Source organism: Thermobia domestica, unplaced genomic scaffold, assembly GCF_964235325.1.
Source record: "Thermobia domestica unplaced genomic scaffold, izTheDome1.hap1.1 HAP1_SCAFFOLD_427, whole genome shotgun sequence".
NCBI classification, from domain to species: domain Eukaryota; kingdom Metazoa; phylum Arthropoda; class Insecta; order Zygentoma; family Lepismatidae; genus Thermobia; species Thermobia domestica.
Window position 1 is genome coordinate 145,825 of NW_027656137.1, and position 6,010 is coordinate 151,834.

Below are 6,010 nucleotides of genomic sequence, written 5' to 3' on the forward strand. Positions count from 1 at the left end.
GAATTGTAGGGCGCTAACATCCCAGTGCAAATATATAGCCGGCGCATTTTCCCCTATTTTTGCGGTAGGGCGCAAACATCCCAGTGCAAATATATTGCGAGCGCATTTTTTCCTATTTTTGTGGTAGGGCGCAACTTTCCCGGGCGCCAAAATTCTCGCATTCAAGGAAAATATAATGTCCGTGAAGTTGACAAACCACTTATGTCAGACTCCAATTTCGACTTTAAACGTCGCTAGTGCTATGTTAGTGTTCGATAGTGACGCAAATAGTTAGTACTCCACAGATAACATGTGCTTTTTAAATAATGGATATAAGTCTTCTAACTGCATGCCAACACGCCCACTTCTAAGAATCATCTCAAAAATGAGGTTAACCGTTAGAGCAAGTAAGTGCACATTAGTGCCATTAACATTAGCGTTAATGCCACCATCGTACGGCCCTTTGAGTAATAATAACACAACGCTCTTTGCTAGAGTCTCAATGCGTCCCTATATTCTCGCGAACATTCTGACATGCCTAAGTTAGTTACTTTTTTTTGCAACTATTGTTTATCTGTTATTGTTTATTGTTTATTGCTAGTCTGCAGAGTAGTCCTTACATTAATATGCCATTGTCCTTGATAATCATTGCGTATTTACAAGCAGTTTGTTATTACTGTTAGAAGATATCTACTACTTAAAATCTACTACTTAACGGTTCATATTTTTCTTTTACAGTACATAAACGATTAATAATAATAATAATAATAATAATAATAATAATAATAATAATAATAATAATAATAATAATAATAAGAAGAAGAAGAAGAAGAAGAAGAAGAAGAAGACTATTCCAGCATAAAAGTTATCAATTGCATCACACTGGCAACAAGCGACGCATATTTTAACTTCATAAAAATTCGTTTCTCACGATTTTCTGGAAAACTACGTATGATTACATCTTCATTATGTCAAGTTGTTTATCTCAGTGTGATATATGTATTACCTCTGGACAGTATCACAGTAAAACAAAAATTAAATATTAGGAGTACATTGTACTTTTGGACTACATCTCATTAACCATGGGAAGATTGAGTAGTGTATACTTTAGGATGTATGTTTCAGCTTAACTTGCATCATACATTCTTAGGATTACAAAAAGGAAATTTGTTCGTTTGCATTTGAACAAAATTCTTAGGATTACAAAAAGAAAAAAATATTTTTTCCGAAATCCGGAATTTTTCCGAAATCCGGAATTTTTCTGAATTCCGGAATTTTTCTGAATTCCGGAATTTTTCCGAAATCCGGATTTTCCCCGAAATCCGGAATTCTTTTCGAATTCCGGATTTTTTGAATGTCGGAATTTTTCCGAAATCCGGATTTTTTCTGAATTCCGGATTTTTTTCCGAAATCCGGATTTTTTCCGAATTCCGGATTTTTTTAAATTCCGGAATTTTTCCGAAATCCGGAACTTTTCTGAATTCCGGAATTTTTCCGAAATCCGGATTTTTCCGAATTCCGGAATTTTTTCGAATTTCGGAATTTTCCGATTTTAATTTCCGGATTCCGGAAAGTAAAAATTCCGGAATTGGCCATCCCTAAATGAAGGTAATAAACCTCTGTACATACCCATATAACGTGCTAAATCCTTATCAAACGTGATCAATAACCTCCGAAATTTGATTTTTGGTAGTTCTTTATCCATGAAAGGGAATGATGTGGACCAACCAAATTTATAGTAATACATATTGAAGACCTGTACTATGATACCAAATGCTTATATTAAACAATTTCCAAAACCGAGTGGATGAGCCAAGATACCCCTCCCAAAATTTTAAAGGGTGCATCAATGTACCCATGTGTTATGATAGGAAATGAACCCATATACATGACCATATAAGGTAATAGAACCTCATCAAAGGGGAGAAATTGGGCCGGAAACCAAACACGTGGTACAACATATTGCTTATGTTTATATTTTAGCAATTTTTTTACCGATGAAAGGGAACAAGGTGGACCACCCAAACTTATCATGATACATATTGAGGCATGTACTATGATACCAAATGCTTAAATTGGAAAATTTCCAAAATTTAAGGGGGTTGGCCATGGTACCCCTTCCAAAAATTTAAAGGGGTGCACAAATGTACCTATGTCTTATGATAGGAAATGAATCACCATACGTGACCATATAACCATATAAGTTAATAGGACCTCATCCAATGGAATAAATTAGGTAAAAAACGAAACACGTAGTACAACGTATTGCTTACGTTTATATTTTGGCAATTTTGGGAACGGGGGAACGAGGTTATGTTTGGTTCCCCCGTTCCCAAAAATATATATATGGTAATATATATTAGGGTCCTATACTATTATACCAAATGTTTGAATTGGGCAATTTCCAAAATTAAAGGGGTAGGCCAAGGTACCCCTCTTAAATTTTTCAAGGGGTGCATTAATATACCCATGTTTTATGAAAGGTAATGAACCCCTGCATACGCCCATATAACCATATAGGATAATAACACCTCATCCAAGGCGATAAATTAGGTCAAAAACCAAACACGTGGTTGTACTAAAATTTGGCAATTTTGTACCCATGAAAGGGAACGAGGTGGACCACCCAAATTTATAGTGACACATACTAGGGTTCTATACTATTATACCAAATGTTTAAATTGGGCAATTTCTAAAATTGAAGGGGTGGGCCAAGGTACCAATCCCTAGTTTTTAAAGGGGTGCACCAATATACCCATGTCTTATGAAGGGTAATAGACTCCCGTATACGCTCATATAAACATATAAGGTAATAGGACCTCATCCAAGGCGATAAATTAGGTCAAAGACCAAACACGTGGTTGTACTAAAATTTGGCAATTTTGTACCCCTAAAAGGGAATGAGGTGGACCACCCAAATTTATCATAATACATATTAGGGTCCTGTACTATAATACCCAATGTTTAAATTGGTCAATTTCCAAAATTTAAGGGGTGGGCCAAAGTACCCGTCCCAAATTTTTCAAGGTCTGCATTAATATACCCATGTATTATGAAAGGGAATGAACCCCTGTATACGCTCATATAACTATATAAGGTAATAACACCTCACCAAAGGGGATAAATTAGGTCAAAAAACCTCGAAATTTGAATTTTTGCAATTTTTTTACCCATGAAAGGGAACGACATAGACCCCCAATACTGATAGGGGTACATACTGTGGTCCTAGGCTACCATACCAAATTTTTAGATTTGGCAATTTTCAAAATTTAAGGGGGTGGTCCTATGTACCCCTGCCAAAATTTAGGGGGTGAGCCAACGTTCCCCTGCCAAAATTTAGAGGGGGTGGTCCTAGGTATCCCTAGGTCATTGACCCCTGGCCAAGGTCATTGACCTTTGTCCTATGACGTCACAAATGTCGGGGTCAAAGTCCAAATTTGCCTCAAGTGGGGCAATTACTATTATTATTATTATTATTATTATTATTATTTATTATTATTATTATTATGTTACATATTACTTGAGATTACCATTAGGAACGACCATTAGGAAGACCTAGACGCAGATGGAAGGACAATATTAAGATGGATCTCGCAGAGATGGGAATACAAAATAGAAACTGGATCCAGTTAGATAAGGTTAGAAGTCAGTGGAGAGCTTTTGTGAACGCTGCATTGAACTCCGGGTTCCATAGGCCATAGAGTTGGTTAGTATTGCTTGAGATGCAAAATATAGCTGCAATATTTTTAGAAGGAATGTTGCCTAACTAATAATACCTATGAGAAATGTTAGGTTTCTAAAGTTGTGGAAACTACTCTTCCCACACTAGGAAAGCAGTAATTACGTAAGTTCCTCTTACCTTCTACAAATAAAGCGATGTATAGCACATATAACACTGGATAAATATATTAAATTTTAAACTGGAAAGTAGAACTTTACGTATTGTTTTGTCTGTGAAACATATGCTTGTTTAGCTTTATTGGAAAGTGTTAATTTTCCCAAAAATATTGAACGTTGAAAAGCAGCAATAGAATTTCCTTATATGGGCCAAAAAAGAGAGCTGATATTTCTAAAGGAGGCAGGCGTAACAAAACTGGATAGGAGATAAACATAAATCGAAAATGTTATGTTGAGAACATTTTCATTGATTTTGTTTTCTGCCTCAAGCACTGACAAGGTCAGACAAATATTGTCTATTACGTTTAAAATTGCTTGAAGAAAAGTTTAACAGAATACCACAGATCTTACCACTGAGTAAACAGTTGTGACGTGCTCACTTGGAGTAAAACAACATATATCGAAATAAGAAGTGTTTTCTGGCTCCTGGCAAATAAAAAGTACTATTTTACTAGCTCTTGGAGTAACCAACTGCGCATGCCGTTTGATAGCTTCAACTAAGAGGGGTGCTCATTCAAAGTGCAACTCGTAGAAAGGGTAGAAGTCAGAAATGCCTGAGAATAGAAAGAGCGTGTTCTCGCTTTAGTGCAAGAAGGCTATTTCGCTTCCCAAGCCGCTAAAAGGTGTGGAGTTTTACCAAGAACAGCACAGAAGTGGATAAAGCGTTTTCGAGAGACTGGAGAAACTATGCGGCGGGAAGGTAGTGGTAGGCGTCGTGTGACGACACCAGAGCAGGACGGGCAGCATGTTGGTACAGCGCGACTTAATCCCAACATGACCGCCAAACAACTTCGGCACGCACCAGCTTTTCCAGGCTCTCGTGATACTGCTGTACGGCGTCTTAGTGAAGCTAATCTTCACGCCCGTCGTGCTGCTGTGGAAGAATTTCTCTCGGAAGAGGATATAAGACTACGGCTTGAATTTGCGAAAGAAAATGTGAATCGTGATTGGAGAAATGTTGTCTTCATAGACGAATGCACATTCTTCCTCAAATAACGGCCCAGTAGTCGTGTATCGTCCGAAAGGCTCCAGGCATGATCCCAGATACGTTTTCCACAAACGTCACTGTGGACGCGTATCTGTATCTGCTTGGGCTTTCTTGACATCACAGTGCCTTGGAGTACTCCATAGGGTAGAGGGGCGTCTTACCGGTGAGCAATATTTACATATCTTTCGGGATGTTATGCTACCATCTGTGCGTTTCCTCTACCCCGATGGAGTAATGCAGTTTCAGTACGACAGGTCTCCGGTTCATATGTGGCAATTAGATCAGAATTGGCTCTCGCAGCAGGCTGATTTAGAGGTCCTAGATTGGCCACCGCGTGAGGCCGATATGAATATAATTGAGACAGTATGAGCAGAGGTCAAAAGGGTGATGAAGAAGAATTGGTCTAATCCTCCTCCATCCACAAAAAATTAACTATGGGAAATCGTTGGAAACAGTTGGGAGGAAGTCACCCTTAGTGAACGCTTTCTCCGCAGACTTAACGAGAGCATGGCCAGAAGACTCCAGGCAGTCATCGATGTAGGAGGTCATTGGACCTCCTATTAAACACTTATATATAACAGCTCTTTTCAGGGCTACGTATTCCCTTCCATTTTTTTGAATGCCAATGAAAATGTATCTACGTCGCTTTCACCGTTAAACAATGAAAATGGAAAAACATAATAACAGTGGACAAGACTCGGTCGTTCGAACTTGTGTATTGTAATCTCTTATTTATCCCCTGAGGCACCAAGTAACACGTGGAAAATTTTCTTGCAAAAGATATTAGTAGTTCATAAGAACACACTCTCTTTTATGTAATTCCTATGCCCCTTGCTGCTATCGATGGCGTGAAAACAAAATGCTACACAAAACCCCACATCATTTCACCAGTAGATTGCTGTTTTCTGATCAGTTAAAACAGTATTCCTGGATACCTAAGCGAAAAACGTATTTCTTTATGATGTATTCCACGAAAAACCTAAAGAGCAAACAAAATAAAAACGAAAAACAAACAGAAAGATTCGATGTAAAGAGCTTTGCCTTTTTCGAACAAACCACCCAATGTATCAGTGTCATTGCAACCAATGTCGCGCTGATGTAATGAATAACAACATGTAGTAAAGATCATGGGATCTTCAGATTAAA